Genomic DNA, 22,888 nt, shown 5'->3' on the forward strand with positions numbered 1-22,888 from the left:
CATCCGACCCGCTGATAAGGGTGGGGGAGTGGTGATAATGGACCCAGAGTTTTACCACCAACAATTACAGGATTTGTTGGCAGATGAAACCACGTATGCACTGTTGTCAAAGGATCCAACCAGTGACTTCGAAATTGACCTTAGAGTTTTGGTAGACCAGGGGTATAAAAACCATGTGCTAACGAAAAAAGAGAAACAATATCTGGTCCCGAGTGCGTGCAGAATACCGATAGTTTACATGCTGCCTAAGGTCCATAAAGATCCGAAGTGCCCCCCGCCCCGCCCGATAGTGAACGGGATTGGGTCGGTGTGCGCTAGGCTGGGTCAATATTTAGACACCTTCCTCCAACCCAGTGTCGTAACTACAAGGGCATACCTTAAAGACACTAAGGACCTGCTGATGTCGTTGGATGAGGTGGTCTTGGGGGATGACTCGTCCGCCTTCTTAGTGACGGCGGACGTGTCATCCCTCTACACCATCATCCAACATGATGATGCTCTATTGGCCCTGAACTGGGCCCTGAGTAAAAGGGATGATTTACCACACAACCAGAAATTGTTTATCCGGAATGCCCTGGATTTTTGTCTAGGGCATAACTATTTCTGGTATTGTCAGTCCTTCTACAGCCAGAAGAAAGGTGTGGCAATGGGAGCGAAATTTGCTCCCAGCCTTGCCAACCTTTTTATGGCAGAGTGGGAGGACAAACATGTATTTTGTAGGGAGAGACCAGAACTCCTCTTTTATCGTCGATATATAGACGATATTGTCTTTGTATGGAACGATACAGAGTCCTCATTGCTGAACTTTATGAGCTATTTGAATGCAAATACAAATAACATCAAACTTGAGTTCAACTGGAGTCAAACGGAAATCCACTTCTTGGACGTAAACATCAAGAAAGTTTTGGGCAAACTAACTACATCTGTCTTCTTCAAGTCTACAGATAGAAACAGTTATCTGTCTATTCAAAGCGGACATCACCCGAACTGGCTGCGAAATATTCCGCGTGGCCAGTTCATGCGAGTACGACGGAACTGTACATTTGAAGAAGACTATGTTGCCCAAGCGAATGTCCTGAAGGAGAGATTTATCCAGAAGGGATATGATGAACAATCTCTTGAGAAAGAGATTGATAACATTCTCGATATCCCCCGAGCTGTTTGTTTACAGAATGTGACTAGACCCATGAATGGATCTGATGATAAACAATGGAGTTTCTTGTCTGACTATTGTGAAGACCATAAAAAAGTAGAAGCTATCTTCAGAACCCATTGGAACATCTTGCAGATGGACACCGTATTGGGACCGGTGTTGCCTGATGCTCCATCCTTCATTTATCGTAGGGCCCCAAGTTTTGGGGACAGAGTGGTGAAGAAAATCCTTAATCCCCCGGACACATCCTTTTTTCTGGGTAGACGGGGATTTCATAAATGTGGGAGATGCAAGTCATGTTCTTTTACTCCTCAAAATCAGAGAAGACGTGTGTCCTTCCATGTTGCAGCAATTGATAAGGACTTCGACATTAAGCATTTCATCACGTGCGATACCACGCATGTGGTGTATGCTTTAATGTGTCCCTGCAAAATCATTTATATAGGACGAACTAAACGTACTTTGACAATTAGAGTTGGGGAGCATATCAGCAATATCATAAAGGGTAAACAAGAGCACAGTGTCCCAGCCCATTTCCGCTCGCATCACCAACGGGACCCCAGTTGTTTACAATTCTGGGGTATTGAGCGGGTGACACCCCCGTGGAGGGGTGCGAATTGGGTCAGGGAATTGTCTAAGTGCGAAACGAAATGGATATTCCAGACCCAATCTTTGAGCCCTGTAGGATTAAATATAGAGTTGGATTTAAATTGTTTTATTAGTGATTATTGATTTTAATTTTAATTTCCAATTCTATATTATATTTTAATTTCCAATTCTATATCTACATTTTATCTTATCTTTGGATATAGTGCGTTGGGAGGATTATGATCCTCCTGGGTGTCTGCGCACATAAATTTGTCCCCATATTTGTGACCTATGCTGGATGGGTATGGGTCTAAGGTTTAGTTATTTTAATTATTTATATTTATATTTATATCTATATTTATATTCATTTATTTTATTATTGCGTATTAGTTTCCGATAGATTCATGTTCTTTTTCTAGGGTGACATGATTTTGTTTATTTTATTCCTTGGTATATTTTACTATATATTGTTTTGGTATATGGATTAAGTTTTTTCCATATAGATTACTATACCATTCCTTTTTTGTAACATCGATCCATGGGTAGGTGGCGCTGTTGCGCTCTAGTGCACTGTATAAATATTTTAACTTCCTGGTCATGTGAGACTTATCCCGGTGGGCGGAGTCTACACATCCGGCCGTGGCTCTCTGTTTTTGTTCCGGACCATAGGTCAAATAGGGAGAACGCTAGCTGATTGGTTCAGGTTTCTGAACCACTATTGGCTAGAGCATGACCGCTACCATCAATGGAAGATGATAGAATTACAGCGTTGTTTTTAGTATGTCTACACACTCTGTACTCTGTATGTGGAACATCGGTCCATCGGTGGGTGAGCGGATGATGTTTTTTGCTCTCTATATAGTGGGAAGTGAACTTTTGGTGAGGTTTACTTCCGGGTTGCAGGCCGTCCTATCACAGAGGACAACGGCGAGATAGATGGCTGATTTTAGCACGCTATTGGCCAATATATCATAAGCAACCACTAAGGGCCGATGGTGTGAACCTCGGCCCCGCCCTACTTTCGGGTTGTAGGGCTCTTTTACCATAGAGTTTAGCTGAAGGAGAGGAAGTTATGGTGCAAACCTAGTCTGCTATTGGTTAACACACCGGAGCAACCACCAATGGCCGATGCTGACAATCCCGGCCCCGCCCTGTGGGGTGATGGGCATGGGTATTAAAGGTTACCGCCAAGCCGCCGCGGTCACGCTCCCGGGGAAGAAGTGGAAATCACGAAACGCGTCGGGGCGTGACCAGGCGGTGTAACCAGGTTTTATAAGAGGAGTTTGGAATACCCAGAAGGCGCTGCGTCCACGGCGTGGAGCCTGGACATCATCTCCCGAAGGGCATCCCTCTCCGAATGGTGACTGTATTATACGTTTGATGACATGTAAGAAATGTGAGTGTGTTACCTTTTGTTTTATTTAATAAAGCCTTTAAAAACGGTATCACGCTATTGGGATTATGCTTTCTCTCTCCATATGCTGCTGAGCTTTTGTTGACTGTGCTGGTGTGATTCCCGGTGTGGATACTCTGGACCAGTGACCATCATTATAAGCCTTAACGCTCAAACACGAAAGTGGGTTGGGCCACAGCATCTGGTGAGTGGGCATTTCTCCTCCCCCCTTTGGAGCACGGTGGTGGTGGTGATCCCCTTGAGAAACACGTTTCTTCACGTAGTCATCCCAGGAGATAGATTGAAGGATTACGGACTGCTTATGATATCTCTTAGTCTCTCTCTTTTGCCTATGTGACATCTGTTGAACCATTGGACTTTGTGCGGTTTGCACATTATTTATGGCACTATCTTTTTGATGAGTTTGCGCTACTATATATATGTAGAGATATTGTGTAATGTCCATGCCCTACTCAGAATGCCTGGCAAATACAGTATGTAATTGCACAGTGACCACCATTGTTAAAGTGGAGTTCCAGTTGTTTTTTTGTTTAACAAAAGTCAGCAGCTACAAAAAGTGTAGCTGCCGACTTTTAATAAACAGCCACTCACCTGTCCCATGATCCAGCGGTGTACTCACCCCAGCAGTGTTCGCCCTGTGTTCTCTGTCAGCGGTGCTGGCATCTCTACTATGGGCACCCGGTGGTGACAGCTTGCAGCTTCACAGCCAGGTGCCCACTGCGCATGCACAAGCGGTGCCTCACTCTGTGACAAGTATCCAAGTCTTCTAGGACCTGTCATGTGTCCCAGAAGACTTTGGGAAAGAGAACTTCCATTTTTGATCTACCTGTCAAAATTGGGTACCTGCCCCCCCCCCCTCCCCAAAAGCTCTGTTTCACAAACACTTTTGGGTGGAACTCTACTTTAAGGAGTAGAATGGGAGTTGAGCAGGGGTGCATTATATGTTGCCCAGCTCTGTTAACGGGGTGCAATATAGGCCACTTTCCACTGAAGTGAGGGTACCCCAACAAAATTTTACTATGGGGCCCTGTGATTTCTAGTTACGACCCTGCAATATCCTACTATAAGGCCCTGTTTGTTATCAGTAAAAAGATGGTGTATGTTGATATTATATACACTTTATTTTTGCAGCATCAGGCCCATAAAAAGTGTTGTATGTGATAGCATTATTTCCCAATATTCAAACTTCTGGCGTTTGATCATCTATCCGTGGGTCAGATACTACCTTCTTCTATTTATTCTATTTACTATTATCAGTTAATGAATCTATACTTTTGTTTTTCTCCCACACATTTTAGGCCTGGCATTGAAAATATTTCTCCCAGCCTTCTACATTTCTCATTTTCTATCTATCTTCCTTCCTTCAAACAAGCTCATAAACATTTTTTTTTTTTTTTGCAGATTCTATCACTGTATAATTTTTCTTATAGCTTTTTTGATATGTTCACCTGCATTCATCCTATTAACATTGCATATTTTTAAATAAATAAATGAAGAAAATGGAAATGCTACTTATGTTGTGTCACCATCATGTACCTGGTTGAGGCCGAGTTGACGAGAGGGCTGCCCCTACACCTGTTTCCCCTGGGAATGATGACAGAAATTAACAGGGTACAGAGTGGCACGGGTGCCTGTAGGAGATCTGGTAGCAGATGCAGAGCCAAGCAGGCAAGCTGACAGCTGGTAGAGTCAGGAACGAGTAGTGGAGTCAGAGCCAGGCCAGGGTAAGTATCAAGAGAGCAGAAAAGGTATCGGAACACTACGCAGGAAGTAAGGTTGGATCACAAGTCAGAGTCAGCAACAGAGGTTCAGGAAGGGTTCAGGATACAGATGAACACACAATCAGATCGCAAACAGTAGAAGCTGATGACTGCTCAGCAATGATCCTGAGTCCTGTAGGGTTTTAAATATGCACGCTTACACTTACGTGCTCATGTAGATGCATGCAGGATCCTTACTATGTACACAGTTCTATGGACTGTTCTGCATGGATACACATTCCTTTGAGCAAGGACACTCTTTTAAGCATGGGCTTGAGCACAGTTTTCCTTACAGACACAAACCAAGTATTACATATCAATAAATTTGCATTACCGCTTCATGCATCAGTGTCCTGCTTCTCCTTTCATTGTCTAGTCACAGTTTGGCGATAAGGACGAGACTTGTAAGTATTACTGAACTATTGTAAAATCAATTTCGGTCTTCTGATCGGTCAGACAGGGCTGTGTATGCGGCAGAACTCATGACGGATGGGCAGCATATAAGTCCTTTGGCAGGTAAAAAGCTCTTATATACAGTATGTATTTCATATCTGTGTTTTGCAGTTTGCCAGCAGTTCATCTGTAGGAATTGGCTTGCTCTTTGGTCTATACATATAATCTTTCTATCCAACTACTTTGTTTAAGTCCAATAACAATCATATTTTTTAGAGAACTGAGTTACAGAGCTACCCAATGCACATTCCCCAACTTGGAGGACCAGGGTGACCCTTTCTTTTCTGTGCCTCTGAAACCTTCACATCTTGGGTCTCCCTATAGATAACTGTTTCACTATTGTAGCTCTGAAGGTCATTTGACCGTGCCCATCATTATTAAACATAAATACATAGAAATAATTGAGTGCCGGGTCACACTTGTGCGATGCGGGAAGGCTGCGAATTCGCAGCCTGTTCCCGCATCGCAAACGCACATCTGGCAGTTCACACTGCCATATGCGATACGCTGGGGGTGTCTATGAAATGTTAACGACACCCCCAGTTTGATCGCATATCGCAGTGCGATCTGACAGTTCGCACAGGATTGGATCGAACAAGTGTGAACCACTGTGCGATCCGATCCTGATGCGGCTGAAAAAATGCCTCATGTGCGACTTTTGTGCAGGTGCAGTGCAAATTTAGCCATACAAAGTGTATGGCTGAATTTGCACTGCACATCCGATCGCATGTAATGAAGGAGCAATGCACTCCGATATTACATGCGATCGCCGCACATGTGGAAGTGTGAACCGGCACTAACACTTGCACATAATTATAGCTGGAAAAAAAGCAATCTTGGTACAAAAATCTAATTGATGATGTTGTTAAATTTAAAGTAAATGCAACAAGTGTTTATAAGAAAAAAACATCCATTACTACCGTCAGTTACAAAAAAAACTGCATTTATTTAAACATTTAAGTAATCTGAGTGCAGTAAAATTAATTACAATTGCCTGAAGTAATTTGCATAATACTTTATATGAGCTATTTAGCTTATGCTGTGTTATTGATAACAATCAATGTGAAAAACAAAGAAAGAAATTTAAGTGAGAGGCAAACAGTAATTAACCTTCCAAAAAAAACCAAACATCATCAAGAGATCAGCACACTAACAAAAATTCCCAAATAGACTACTGGGAATATTGAAAAATACTATAAAGAGAGAGTAAAATTGGAAATAATTGAGGAACAAAATGGACTCAAACATGGAACATAGCAGCATAGGTATAGTTCTAAAAGTCAAGAGAAAATTTTAGAACATACTGTGTGTTTGTAAATAGTGATCTACAGGTCACCAAAGATCATAAATAGTAAGGTCTTTCTTAAAGCAAAACTAAACTCTCCTATCATTTTCAGCCAAGGAAGCTGCCATCTTGGCTTCTTTTTGATCTTTAGCTCCCATGATGCTGCACATGTGATCAGTTATGACACCAGTCATTTGATGGCTTGACGGTTTGATTGAGAGCACAAGTAATTTGACAGTTACATTCCCGACACATGTCAGGAAAGTAACAGTTTTTTAAACTGTTAAATTAATGGGTTTGGTTCCACTTTAAGGGCCTGTTTACAATCCCCGTAGCGATTTGCGTGCAGGCATCAGGAGGCAGTGTGATGCGTCTTTTATTACATCGCACAGCTAATTTTTTGTTGTGCGCTCACAGTGCAACAACATGCAGGGCTATCCAGAGAGGTGCGATTTTATACAAACATGTCACATAATATTGCACAGCTCTGGAACACAGCCCAGGTCAGGTCTCCGGTATGGCTCCTCAATGATCACAGGAGAGTCGCTCACAGTGCCGGCACTACTGAGACTGCTGGGGATTGGAAGGAGAGTATGCCAAAGGGTTGGTCCTGGATATCAGTGCACAGCCAGGTGGAGCTGTAAAGGCTGGATACCCATTTTGCAAGGAAAGAGACGTCTGGTGAGTGAAACATCAGGAGGGGGGCACGAGTGGAGACACCAGGCACATTGCATGCTATTGTACAAACCCCCCCTGGTCATAACATCACCAAGCATCGCTCCTTCTATTAGCACCACCATAAGGATTAGCAAGGATGGCTGGAATGCCGGACTAATTAATGGATTACTGCATATTATCAATGGACTGTTCACTCAGAGCACAGATCACTTTGTATTAGCGTACAGTTTCTGTAAAACTATACAGACTGATTAATGTTTTCAGTGAAATTGGATGGTCATTTCACATTGGGCACTTTCACTTGGCTCTTGCACTTTATTAGTATTGCATTTTTTGCACATAATTTTGCATATATTACATAACATTTTTTTGTGTCATTTTTTGCTATTTTTGGTATCTTAAGTTGTGAATGATTTCAATTAGACGGGATAATTATTATTATATTGTACATAGAGCAGCACCAAAACCCATTTCTATATAGTTTTTAAAGTTTTTTTTTTTTAAACTACAGAAAATGTGAAGAATTGATTGATTATTTGAAGGAAATTTAGTATTAAAGTTGGTATCACACTCTTTTTCGAAGGGCTATTTTGTTCCAGATATGCTTTGTTGCTTTTCATGCCCAGGGATATACATATTCCTGTTTGGCATTCATTGTTTAGAAATCAAGGCTCTGTGCCAAAATTGTTATTCCACAAAATTGCCCTTTATGTAAATTGCTAATTAATATGTTGTCTCTTATTAGTGATCACTAGCATAATTAACACAGTAACTGATAATAACATTTCCATAATAACATGTGATTCATGTGTGAGTAATGCAGCAGTTCCCAAAGAAGATTAACTGTATGCTAGCCATTTTATAAATTCATCGTAACATAGTGATGATTTCAGTCCTTTGGAATTGATGTCCTTGATTGTGTTTTCTCCTAGGATCAGGGTGAGTTATGTTAAACATCTAAAGAATCCCCTTTACTGTAAATGTGCAAAAACAAGCAAAAGTACACTTTCACTTTTAAATAAGATGTCAATTTACATTTTGCTGTTCTAAATAACAAAACATTACGTATTATATTTACTTATTGCGCATTTGAAAGATAAGCTTGCACTGTCAATGTTAAATCATTTACTTTTTAGAAAATTGCAAAAAGACTAAATTGTAACAGCATAGAACATATTTAGCAATAGCCATAGTAATTTTCAGTACAGTATGTTGTCAGCCTTTGAAAGGGGTAAAAAGCAGGTCTACCTTTTTCTGGAGTGTCCATTACAGCACAAAGTCAATAATAATTATAGGAACACGCCATTTGTCCGCTGAACTCAGGTGGTCGCATTTGCCTGAACAAACTGTAATTTTAAAAACCTCAGAATCTTATAATTACTGTGATTATAATTATTGTGATCTTGTAAAAATTACAAAAAATTATTTTTTTGAGGTTTGACCACAGAAACCTAAAATATATTGCAAATGTTCGAGTATCTTGACATTTATATTTTTTATAGACATCGCTTCAAATATTTTAGGAAATTACACAAATTTAAAAGGCTAACCCTAATATATTTTCTAATTTTTTTATTAAACCCATTTCAACTAAATATTATTTTAGACCTAACTATAACCTTTTTTTAACAATAAAATGTTTTATTGAACATATTGAAGCAACACATAAAACGGTTAAATCGTTTACAAAATATAACAACATCAATAAAGTTGGTTACAATTTAAACGTAAGGTCGATAAGAGATGTAGTAAGAAATTATCGAATATAAACAATCTTTATTTTCCCATTTCACTTTATTTTCACAAAATTAAAAAAAATAACATATAGGATTTTACAATTGTTTCGTATAAGAAATGAAGTCCACTGCCCCAACAAATATGAAGGAATCATAGGACCCCATTGAAAACAACAAAGAAAAAAGAGGGAAAAAAAGAAGGAAAGAGAGAAATTTAAAGAGGGATGGTGTAAAATGAAGATAATAGTAAAAAAAGAAAAATAATGTATCTAAATGCCCCAATTGGGGGCCACAAGTATTTGCATACTCTACTAAACTGTATCATGGGTAACAGATATAGGATGGTCGAACTCCTAAATGGTGCAACAATTGATTAGTAACTCATTCATCCTGTTTTAAGCCTCAGAATATTTGAACTGAAACCAAGGGGACCATGTTTGGTGGAACTTGTCGGAGGTTTCATTGGCAATAGGAAGCATTTCTTCAATTTCGGAAATGTGATTTACTGTACGGGCCCATTCTCTGATTGAGGGTACCTTTGACAGTTTCCAGTATTTAGGGATCACAGATTTTGCTGCGTTCAAGAGGTGTTTAATCAGAGAACGTTTATATGTACCTAAAGGATAATTACAAATGTGTAAGAGACAACATGCCAGAAGGAGCTTTATCTTGGTTTCAGTATTGTGAAGAATCAATTCATGGATTTTACTCCAGTAGGGGGCTATTTTGGGACAGTCCCACCAGATATATAGCATATCTCTTCTATCCTCTCCACATCTCCAACACAGATCAGAAGCCATCGGGTACCATTTTTTCACCTTCACTGAATTAAATTAAGAGCCTTTGTCACATTATCCCCTGCCTCTCTCCCTGGCATGAACCCAACTTGTTCAGGGCCTATCAACTGAGGAAGATATGTGCGTAATTGCTTAGCAACAATTTTTGAAAAAAGAGATTGTTTGGCTTTGAGTTCAAGTAAATTTTGTAGGCCCTATTGGGCCTCTAAAAGTTCAGATGCTGTTTGTGTCCCTTGTGAGAGTTTGTGGTTTGCCACCAACTACGCTATTTTAGTTGCCAGATTTATCTTTCAGATTCTCGTTTGCGTTAGGCCCCTAGCCTGACAAATTCTTCTCTGAGGACACATTTATGTGCCTCCAAAATTGTTAGAGGGGAAAGATCTTCCGTACAGTTTTCTAAAAAACACTAATGTACAGTAGTGTGTCAGTCATATTTTGGAGTGAATCAGCATCTGTCAGTAGAACTGGAATTAATCTCCACGCGCCGGGTTTAGTTTGCGTTTCATGACAATTGTGAGTGAGGGAAATAGGGGCATTATCTAAATATGTTTGTACACCGATACGAGCATCATGTAGTATCTTTCTGCGTGATAAAAAACATAGTCAATGCAAGTGTACTTATCATGCGGTGCAGAATAGTAGGTGTAGTCCTTACCCATCGTATTTACTGTGCGCCATGTGTCTACAAGGGTTAAGGATTGGACAAGGACTTTGGTGCATTTTAAAGTACAGTATGTTAGGCTAGATTTCTCTATTGAGGTGTTCTGGAGAGGATTTAGAGGATTATTAAAATCTCCTCCTTGAATAATACACCCCGAGGCAAAGCTTTTCAGTTCCTCCATGAAATGCCTGCAGTATGTAATGTGTGCAAAGTTAGGAAAAAGAACGTTTGCCAGTGGTAAAGGGATTGACCCCCATGTACCCTTCAGGAGTATAAATCTTCCTTCTGGGTCAGCTAGCTGCTGGGTAACCTCAAAGCCTGCAGATTTGCTAAGAAGAATAGACACCCCTTCAGTTTTAGCTATGGAGTTAATGGCATGATATACCTTAGGGAAATTTTTATGATATAGATTTGGGCTTTTCCCACATTGAAAATGAGTTTCTTGTAAAAAGACTAAAAGGGTTTTTGCCTTTTGAAGTTTTCTGAGAAGTGATGTTGGCTTCTCAGGAGTCTAACCTCCCGAACATTGTGTGAGATCAAGGTGGGACTCTGACCTAAGGTTGAGTATGCAATGATTTCAATGTATATCTATACCAATGGGACCCTGAGCAAAGGAAAGAAGAAAGAAAAGAAAAAGAAAAAAGGAAATACGCAAATAAACCCCTGTAGGGGAAGGAGATAGGGAATCAAGTTAGAGTATCTACCTGCAACAACTAGTAAAGCAGGCTCTTTAACAATTGTGAACAGTGACTTTGCTGTGTCCAGCCGCACAGTTCTGCCCACTTGTGGGGGAGAGTGTGAGGAGCTTCGATCAGTAGATAGAATTTTGAATCTTAGCTAATCATAACAATCAATAACAGTTATATAAATAGACAAGACCTGGTCTTGGGAGACCCACAGCCTAAGAATGATAATGAAATGTTATGATGCCTCTGGCTAATCAGTAGGTAACTGCCATTTAGGCATAAGCATGCTGTGTAAGTAAGCAAAGGGCAGTTCTTTGGGGAGTCTGATATAACCCCCAAGCTAGGTTTAACCTAGTATGCTCATTGGAAGATAATGCATTATGCTGTGTGACCCAGTTTACACAATTAGACTGTCTGCTTGGAAAGAAAATATCAAAACAACAAAGTTTCTCTCCACTAAGTATAACCTATGAGTGTCCATCATTGGAGTGGACATAACCAAACTGCTTTTTGGAAACTTCCCTGGGACGTCAAAATGTTTAATAGCCTGAGATGTATAGAGTGGCAAATGGATTTTGGTTTTGAGAGGTCCATCTAAATTCACTCAGGCATTTAGTCGTCTAAATTTTTGGGCCTCAGGAGAGCAGAAAAAAGCTTGTATCAAACAGATCCTAAACCGACCATGGTTGCAAATTTTTATGATGGGTAACAGGTTGTAGTAACACATTTTATGTAAACTTTAATAACTAGGTAATCAAGGCGATAGTGCACGTCAATGAGTGTCATTTTTAGGTCAAACCCTTCTTCACAGGTGCTCTTTCGACCTTCAGGTTTGTCACGGTGTCTGGATTGCTTACACGGTGTCTGAATGGTGAACGGCTGGCTCCAGGGCCTGCTTGTTAACCATATCTACCTTTCTTTACCGGAGATTTAGCTGGAGATGAGTTTGGAGTGCTGATAGGGTTGCTTTCCACAGAGGGCATTCGGAACTCGGCATACCAGTCTGGCAGTTCTGTGTAAGGGATCTGCGGATTTCATCTGGCATCCGCAGAATAAATTGTTTCCCATTTGACATGGTTTCAGAGCAAAGGGAAAGCGCCATTTATATGTGATGTCTTTTTCTCCAAGCAGGTCCAGCAGGGGGCGCATGGCCCTCCTATTCTGCAGGGTGATAGGGAACAAGTCCTGAAATAAAGCAATTGTACTGTCATTAAATATAATTTGATAATTCTTTCTTGCCTGGTTAAGAGTTTCTTCTTTAAATGGAAAGCTCTGGAGACAGCATATAATGTCCCTTGGTGGTGCTGTATCAGGAGGTTTCATTCTCAGAGCTTTATGAGCCTGTACAAAGTCAATGGGTGGGTCCACAAGCTTTTCCATCATGTTATTAAAAATGAATCTCAGAGCAGAGTGAAGTTAGTCTGCGTTGATAGATTCAGGGACCCCTACACCCTAATGTTGTTCCTACTGCCTATGTTATCAAGGTCTTCCAGATATCTATTTATCTCAATCAAATGGGCTGAGTGTGACGCTGTGGTGGATTCCAGGGAGGTTATTGCCCTGTCTCTCCTGCTGTCTGCTTTTTCCATTGTGGCCATTTTTTCAGTAAGTGGTAATAAGTCTGCCTTCAGATCGGTAATGGCTGAGAAAAAGGTATTTTTATTATCTGTGGCTATTGTGGTCATGTCTGCCAGTGTAAGGGGATGGTTTGAGTTCCCCATCTTGCTTACCGGATCCTTTGTGGCAGATGGGGAGCCCTCACTGAACTCATCCTCCCCTCGTGTCGGCGCCATCTTGCTTGGTGTGCCGCGGCCCGAGCTTTCAAGATCTCCTAGATGCTGCGGTGTTGGAGGTCGCCGATGACCGGAGCGAGTGTATCCCGGAGGAATACCTAAGCAGTCTGCTCATTCTAGGACAGAAGAAATGCCAGAGAAGTGCTGAGAGGCTGCGAGTCTCCTGGAGCCCTGTCTTCAGGCAGCCATCTCCGCCACGCACCAAGCCACGTCCTGACCTAACTATAACCTTACCTTATTAAGGGAACAGAGAATAGTCACACTGAACACAGATCGGCTTCAGAGTAAAGGGACATTGAGATGCACATCTAAATCTACCCTAAATATTCACTCAGCTTTGTGAATAAAGTGAAACAATTTTCACTTAGAACACAATGTCATATTTAAGGGTAATGAAAAAAAAAAACTGATTTTTTTTCACAATGATATTTCATAGGATAGCATCATTGATGAGAATACAACTATTTGCTAAGTTGGCTGAACAGTACCTTTTCAAAGTGAGTATTATATTCTACTAGTAAAGTTGCATAGTGTATTCTAGCTAGCACATGGTTCCTTGGGGTTGTTTTACTAAAGGAGTTAAGACTGGTCACTTAGCAAAATGAATGTTCATTTTCAAAGTGAAAGAGCATGAGTGGCCTGCACAGAGCTCTGACCTATTGAACACTTTTGGATGAATTGGAAAACTGATTGCAATGCAGGTCTTCTCATCCAACATCAGTACCTGATCTTCCGGATGCTCTTTTGGCTGAATGGATACAAGTTCTCACAAAAACAAAAAAATCTTGTGGAAAGATTTTCCAGAAGTGAGGGGGTCATTTTAGCACAAGGGGGATGGTGGGTAGCAACTCCAAATTAATGCCATGGTATTGGTATGGGATGTCCAACAAGTTCATATAGGTGTGACAGTCAAGTGTGCACACAACATTTTGTCAAATGTATATTCACTTTGACCATCCAAATATGTGCAGGCAAAAATCCTGTTTTATCCTTTTTATTTTTTAATATTCAAAGTGAACAGAGCTTTTCCTATTTTACTAAGCTAAGTGAGCATTGACTTTGCTTAGTAAGGGTCTCTACTGCTCTGTAGCCTGTAAATAAACTCAATTTTCCATAATACTTACAACACAATTTTCAGGTGCCACTGTTTTCTATTTGACCTCTATGATTCACAGATTAGGCATTTGGGTTGTTTTAAAATTGTAAAGAACACTCTTGTACACCACAAATTAAATTTTGAAAAAAGTGCTGTTAATGATATTTGAAGTTTGGGAAGACTGCTCAACTAGATCAAATACAGAAATTCTCTTCATTGCACAATGGGGAGATCAAAATAGCAGATTCTCCACATACCAGACCAAATTATATTCATATGTTCAATTAAAAAAATAATTAAAAGTTTAGATAACTAACAGGGAAAAATGCATATACTTTGTGATAAGCACTTGGGTTCCTTGGTGTTTTATCTTCTTCTGCTCCAGGCAGTATTTATAAGCTTGGTTAAATTGCAATATTTCTTTCGGTTATCAAGAGTTGATCAAAAAATGTTTTTAGCTGATACATTTGTCCAGTCACATTTAAAACTATCATTTGTCATTATGAGGTTGAGTTACCAAAGGGATTGAGGCTGTTGGCAAAGTGATTTTTTTTATGCAGCTTTGTAAATAAGGTGAATGTGTGTTCATTTTGTATACCCAATTATGTGCAAGGGAATAAAAAAAAAATAATTACCAGGTAAACAGCCTTTACCCTATGAATAAAGTAAGTGATTTCACTTAAAATAGGTTTACTGAAAAATTACCTATTTCAATCTTGGCAAAGTTTTGGAGAAGCGTTTTATTCACTGAGAAAGTCAGGGAGGTCATTCATCATGATTGTCGTTGGATCTACATGGGTGGATGATGTGAAAAACATTTTCTTCAACATTAGGGGTAATAAGGTGCTACCCAGAAGGGGGCTTGAATGGATTTTGGGGAGTACCACGTGCCTTTTTTATGTTCTGCAGGGTATGTGGTCTGGTATGTTTTAGGAAGGCTCATTGCCCCTACTTTCCCGGCCATCTGAATAATTGTTTAATGTGGATTTAGGGGGTCCCCTTACATATAAAAATAAAAAAGGCATTGGGGTCCCCAAAACATGCATATCAGATCTCTTTCCTAGATAGGAGTCTGGTAAAGATTTTAAGATGTAGCTCACACCAAAAAAAACTGAATCAAATTGCTGTGGGGTCCCCCTCAAATCCATATCAGGTCCCTATCTGGGCATACAGCCTGCGTAGTCAAGAATTGGAAGGTAGTGAGCAGGTGTCTCCCCTCTTTAATCAAACCAGGCCACATGCCCTCAACATTGGGAGGGTACCTTGCCAGAGGCCCCCCACCCCCTTGACATCTTGTGCTCATGTTGATGGGGAAAAGTGCCTCATCCCCACATCCCTGGCCCCGTGGATGTGGGGATCTACAGAGGGGACTTATTGAAATCTTGAAGCCTCTTTTAACAGGAATGTCCTCCAGATATCCTACCCTCTCCCTTTGTGAATGAGTAAGGGGTATAAAGGGGTATATATTATCCCCCACACACAAAGTCCCTTATAAAAAAATAAAAGAAATGGTCATAATTATGTGTAGTTAAAGATGTCACCTGGGATACCCTGGCCATTTTTTTTACAAAATGAAGCTGGTGAGGAAGAAATTGTCAATATTTTATTTTTTTTTTTTATTGTCAGTTTGTACATTTTACAGCTTCTTCATTTTTGTTGCAGGTTTAATGCATCCCAAGGCATGTTAAATAACGCCTTCATGCCAGCTGCTGGTGGCTTTTTAAATGGGCTTTAATGCAGGCAGGTTAATGGCTTCCCAATCAGGTGACCGCTGTGATTTGCTCTCACAAAAGTCACATGATCGTCAGACTGTCCCTTTGGATGAAAAGTTGTCACTGACAGTTTTGTTAGTGTGCTGGATGCATGCACTCAATATACAACCTTAAACCACTGTGGACATATAAGTGCAGCGGCGGGGCATTAAAGCATTCTACCTGCCACCACACATATGCATTACGTTAAAAAATATTACTATATATGTGTCCACTGTTATGTATGTGTCACCCAGGGGGACGCTGCAACTCATGCACTTACTACAGAGGGACTGAAAAGAGCATAGAGGCAGCAGTGAGCAGCACCATTAGAACATGTTGCCTGAAAAAAGGCTGGTGTAAGTGGGACCTAAAATGGCATACATGCTATCCACCATCCTCCACTGAGCAGTCCATTGGACAGGGGACTCCCATAACCTGCTCTTCTGCATCTCCCTTATTTAGGCTGCACCTAGTCTCTTCCTGAAAAGTCATCACTTCCATTTCCAGGACTGGATAGCTTCCCACAAAATCCAGTGTTCACTCCAGCCTATAGCTCACTTAATGATGTTATATCAGCATTACAAACAACCTGCACTCCAAATTGGAGCAGGCCCAGATCAAGTACCACAAGGGCAGTTGTGTCAACTGGTTATTCTGGCTGCATAGCAGAAAGTCTGCTAAAAGTCCAGCCCAGACACCCTACAATGGGGACAAGAAGCACAACAAGGAGATTTACATATTTCAGCATATAATAACATTATATAATTATTGTACATCTGAAGACCTATATCTAAATTGTGTACAGCTGTTTTATAATTGGCCTAGGGATATGACGGACCGTATATATTGTTCTTTAAATGGCCTAAAAACTAATTTCCGTGTTTGAACCTGGGGGAACATTACCCTTCTTATTAAATGATGCATTGGGTTTTCCTCTTTTTCTCATGAGGAATGCAAGTGTTTGAAGGATGTTAACTGGATATATTGTATCTTTTAAATACAAAGTAAGTCTTCCCTCAGAATTCAGGTGAATTTTACCAAGAGCTACAAATGATAAGCCCCCTATTACTGTATATGTGACGGAGGGCAAAATATCTTCTGATTGCTATATCAAGAATACCTCTAGACATGGCATATACTGTATATGTCCATGTACATTTGCTTCCAGAAGTTCTGTTTTGTTTTCCCTCTGTGGGTACAGTGAATATCTCCTAAACTTGCACTGTTTAGGAGATATTCACACTTCATGCAGTCGGTGATGGCACAGGTATGCCATCCCTTCAGAACTCTGTACCACCGTCAATGATGTAATCGCGGCTGGGCCAATCAGATGGCCAGAGCGTGAGAACCTGGAAGGAAGATCGGGTGTAAATGGAAGCCCCTTCAGCAGTGACAGCAGTGACAGCACGATGTTGAAGGGCTTTGTTCTAAGGTAAGTAATTTATAATGTGCAACATTATGCCATTGCCTTGCAGGGTTTTAAATAAAAGTTGCAGTTTTCTACCACTTTAACCACTTCAGCGGAAGGTTTTACCCTGCTAATGACTGGGTCATTTTTTGAGATATGGTACTGCGTTACTTTAACTGACAATTGCGTGGTTGTGCGACGCTGTACCCAAAAAAATTGATGTCCTTTCCCACAAATAGAGCTTTCTTTTGGTGGTATTTGATAACCTCCTTTTTTTTGTGCTATAAACAAATAAACAGCAACAATTTAGAAAAAAAATAATAATATTTTTTACTTTCTACTATAAAACATATGTAACAAATGTAAAAAATCAAATGTCTTCCTAAATTTTAGGCCAATATGTCTTCTGCTAAATATTTTTGGTAAACAAAAATCCTAATAAGCGTATATTGATATGTTTGCGCAAAAAATATAGCATCTACAAACGATGGGATATTTTTTACGGAATTTTTTTAAACTAGTAATAGCAGCAATCAGCGATTTATAGTGGGACTGTGACATCGGACACCTAACTGACCCTTTTGACACTTTTTAGGGGATCAGTGACATTATTACAGTGATCAGTTCTAAAAAATATGCTCTGTTACTGTACTAAAATAGGAAAGGTTCAGTATTGCCTACAAGTGATACACCTCCATCCCTATCTGTTTTTTTCAGAATTTTGCATCTACTCCTGATGACTGGGCATATACGACCCATGAAACGTGTTGATTTCCAACGATGCTTCTTCTCATTATGCAACATATTGTTGTTACTCTATTAGCATGTATACCATGCATTGTATTACCCTTACTTTTTGAGTTTCAACTATGCTTTTACTCATTACGCAACATATTGCCCTTACTCTGTTAGCATATATACTATGTGCTGTATTACCGTTATTACTTATGTATTTTCTATGTATATTTAATCTACAGTGATGATCCTTTTTGACTTTGTCAATGAACATGCAGCTCTTTTACTCCTATGATTCATGTGTTCACCTCATATAAAGTCCCACAGGGCAACTTGTTTTTATTTGTCATGTTACTGTACTAATGACATTGGCAGGGAAGGGGTTAACATCAGGGGTGATCAAAGGGTTAAATGTGTTCCCTGGGAGTGCTTGCTAACTGTGAGGGGTTTCTCTGACTGGGGGTAGACAGAGATTCATTTTCCTGCTTAGCTCCTGCTTTTCTTCCTCCCTATCAGAATGGTGATCTGCCTTGTTTACATAGGCAGAACGCTGTTCTGTGTCTCTCGAGAAAGATTGTAGGTGTCCAGCAGACATCAGGTCTAACGGACATGTTGATTTGCTCCCCTTCTAGCCAATCGCGCATGGTCCCTGCAGCCCAGGTACGTGATTTTGCACAGGGGAGCCGACTTGCTGCAGTAAAAGTACGTTAGGCGGCTGGCAAGTGGTTAATATTTTGGTAAATATTTTTTAGCTATGCTAAATCCACATTACCAAAAAACTCACCCTGATATGTGGATAACTCAGTATGTAATTTAGTTTAATACCATTCTTTATTCTTTAATATGCTCTCACACATATTCACACAGTGATCTTTATCCTGAATAACTACATTCTCCTCTTTATCCGATGGCTTGATGATTATTTAATAATTGTGGCCTAAACTATGTGGGACTTGACATGGCACCTCAACCAGGTTTCCACCATATTGACCCTGATCTTGAGAGACTTCACTTACAAACAAGTTATTACTGGCATTCAAATTCCATAGAGGATTCTATCTGATTTATTAAAGAATCAGTCCTGAATAATGATTAAAACTCAGTGAGACTTAATGCAAAAAACATATAAAGATCAAAAAAAGGGTAAAAAAAAAACTGAATCCTGCAAAAATGTAAAAGTCCAAAAGTGTCAGTGAACCTATATAGTCTCAAAACATATATGGTAAAGTGAAAAGATGGGCTTAGTACAGTAAATACACTCAAACTGTGCTCAAGTGGCCAGCCACCACCATTGAGTGAATTCAAAGCTCACCAGAGCAAATGGCTGCCATTACAGCAGCATGTACACCTTTAACCATATATAGAAATCTCACATGGTTCAGTGCAGCATTGGGCTTTCAATGGCACCTCCAGGCGGGCTCAAACTAATAAAGTTCACCAGGAGCCGAAGTAGATTTTCCATAGATACTGATGTATCTGGTGCTCACATCAGGTCATTGCATAATTCTGGGTTGGCAGTGGCTTTCCATGTGAGTTAACTGGATTTTATGCTGTTTTATTTACTCTGTTAATAAATCTACTACACTATGGAAAATCTACTTGGGCTCCCAGTGAGCTTTTTATTACCTTAGTTAGAGCTCCCCTGGAGTTGCCATTGGAAGCTTACTTCTGCGCTGAACCCTGTGAGATTTCCATATATGCTTAAAGGTGCACAATGCTTCTGTAATTGCAGCTATTTGCTCTGTTAAGTTTTGAATTCACTCGATGGTGGTGGCTGGTCACTTGAGCACAGTTTGAAAAGCATTCTCACGATCACTGGATTTGCTTTACCAAGCCCATCTCCTCACTTTACCATATATGTTTTGGGTCTATATAAGTTCACTGACAAGTTTGGACTTTTTACATTTTTTTGCCCCATTCAGTTTGTATTGACCCTTTTTTTGATATTTATATGTTTTTGCATTATTAAGGCTCACTGAATTTAATTCATTTTTCCGGACTGACACTGTTCATTGTACTGGCACTACACTGTTCTACATCTGCTTCTGGGGTTTGTTATACTACCATTGTGTTAGCTACCTCTGTTTCTTTTATATTACAGCACAGATTTTGTCATGTATTAATGATTTATTATAGCGTTCTATAGGGTGGATTTTTAATGCATCTTCTTCCTGTGCTGTGCTAATCCAATGACCCCAGTACTTTTTTAAGGTGGTTGTAAAGACAGAAGGGTTTTTACCTTAATGCATTCTATGCATTAAGATAAAAAGCCTTCTGTGTGCAGCAGCCCCCCTAATACTTACCTGAGGTCCTTCTAGATTTGGCTATGTTGCAGTAGTGTCTCAGCTGGCCTGGACTCCTCATTGGCTCCCACAGCTGTCAATCAAAGTCGGTCAGCCAAGGGAAGGGGGGGGGCAGGCCGCGGCCCCATGTCTGAATGGAATAGGGAGCTGTGGCTCGGCTCGAATGCACACATAGCAAGCTGCTTGCCGTGAGGGCACTCAACAGGAAGGAGAGGCCAGGAGCTTCTAAGAGGGACCCGAGAAGAGGAGGATCTGGGCTGCTCTGTGCAAAACCAACTGCACAGAGCAGGTAAGTAAGACATGTTTGTTTTTTTTAAGACTTTAGTATCACTCTTAGAGGCGGTTCACACTGAGGCGACACGACTCCTTACTACTTCGGGGGCAACTTGTCCAGTCCCGTGCACCACTACTTCAGAGCCACTTGCAGGGACTTCACATAATGGAATTCTATGCAAGTTGCTTCGAGGTCACCCCGAAGTAGTACAGGACCCTTTTTCTAAGTTGGAGCGACTTGTGTCGCTCCTATTAGAACGGGTCCTGTAGCGGTCAATGGACCGCGAGGGAGCGAGACTCTTCAGGCTGACAAGTCGCCTGACAAGTCGCGCTAGTGTGAACTGACTCTAAGTCTCTGAATTAGTGCAATTATGTATGCTTGTTGCAGCTCAGTGCCTTAAAGCGGAGTTCCGGGCAAAAAATCGTCCTAATCGATTTACAATTTTGTGCCCATCCGCTTGCTGTGCTTCACCTGTAAAGGAATTGGATAGTTAGGGTTATTTTTTTTTTTACTTACCTCATAATTGTAGAAAGAAATACTCACCTTTTTTCACTTCCTCCCTCCGTGGCCGTGGCCCGCGCCGTCACTTCCTGTTTGCAATGATTCCTGGGAGCTGAACGTCATCGCTCCCAGGAATCAATGCGACGGCACCGGCCCCGCTCGTCACTTCCGGGCATGCCCAGAAGCTGTGTAGGAATGCGGCGCCACACCGGAAGTGACGAGAGGGGCCGGTGAAGGCGCATTCTGGGAGAAGAAGACGCGGAAGAGGACGCAGAAGAGGATCGCGCTGGCTTCAGCTGCCCACAACAGAGATGGCAACGCTGTGGAAGAAATCATCTATATGAGTATTTCTTCTTGCAGGTAAGTGCGAACTAGGACAGATCAGAGGCTAGCCATTGTGGAATGTACTAGCCCTGACTGTCCCGGGGGTATGTTCACTGAAAAAATGTTTCTGTGCCCGGAACTCCGCTTTAAGAAAGCCAGAGATAGCTAGGCAACTAGCATTTTCAGAAGGGCTCAATAATGGCAACCTTCGTATTTCTCCCAATACAGACTTACTTAAAAAATGCTTTTTGTTAAAATAAGCTATATCTTGTATTCCAAAACTGCGAGAGATGATAAAAGAAAACTGCAACTACCTGTTAGATGCAAAATAGTCTCTGCTGCTTACATGGAATGCTCAATGGAGGGGAACGTTTGTGGCTTATAAGAGTTGCTGCAGTGATACCACTGGTTTCCTTAGCTCTAAATGAAAACATGGTGTCGCTTTTCTTGCTTTCTGGTGTGGCAGGGGTGTTTGAATTCCTCTAATTACAAGAATGGCCAGCTATTTTGCCATAGGAAAAAACAAAACATTGCATTGCTTCCGCTTTTAAAAATGATCATGCTAGCTCTCAAAATACTAAACATTACACCACATTAACTGGGAACATATATTTCAATGCTTTCTGATCAACAGTACAAACAATGTTAATCAAGCTTAACAGAACAACAAAACCAGCAACTCTCCAGAGAAAGTATGCAAACAATATTAACTAGATATTGCTGCCTCTGGGCAATGATATTCTATGAAATCTGCTGAGAGACTAATAATGGAAACAAAAATGTAAGCACAGTTACAGTACATTGCTTCACATTCGTGCGCTGAATAAAAGCACAGAAAGATTTTAGATATAAATAACATTTTTGTAGTTTTAAAGTAAAACATTATTGCTTTGTTTGAGACATATCTGAAGTATGGCATGACCTACATGGATTATTTTAAATCATTTCAAAAGCAAATGGCTTCCCACTTTTAATTTTGGCCGTGTACCAGTACACTGTTTTTATTTTAATCAAATGTGCCATATACAGACAAATTTCTTCATATAACATTTTCAATAGTAAATGTAGAATTTTTTTATGTGCACATTGTAAAGAACAAAGCTAAATGGCCAATTAATTTTCAGTTATACCTCCCATTGGTCCCTGTATTGTAGGCAAAGGATAATTCTAGGCAGCTAAAGCCAGCTCTGTATATTTTGGCATAGAACTTTTGCCACCCTAAACAAACAAATTTCACTATAAGCACCCTTATGGCCCATACACATGAATAGAAAATCGTACGAAGAATACCACTTTCTGAGCGATCGTTCGATAATCTGATTGTTAGTACACAGCTTTCGTAAACCGATCACGACAATTCATGCAAAATTATCTGATGGGACTAGCACAAAAATGTTTCTTTATCTTGAATGATATAAGATCATACAATTTTCGTTTAACATCTTCAGCTCCGGAAGGTTTACCCCCTTCATGACCAGGCCATTTTTCA

Source organism: Pelophylax lessonae (genome assembly GCF_965119305.1).
Source record: "Pelophylax lessonae genome assembly, chromosome: 5".
NCBI classification, from domain to species: Eukaryota; Metazoa; Chordata; class Amphibia; order Anura; family Ranidae; genus Pelophylax; species Pelophylax lessonae.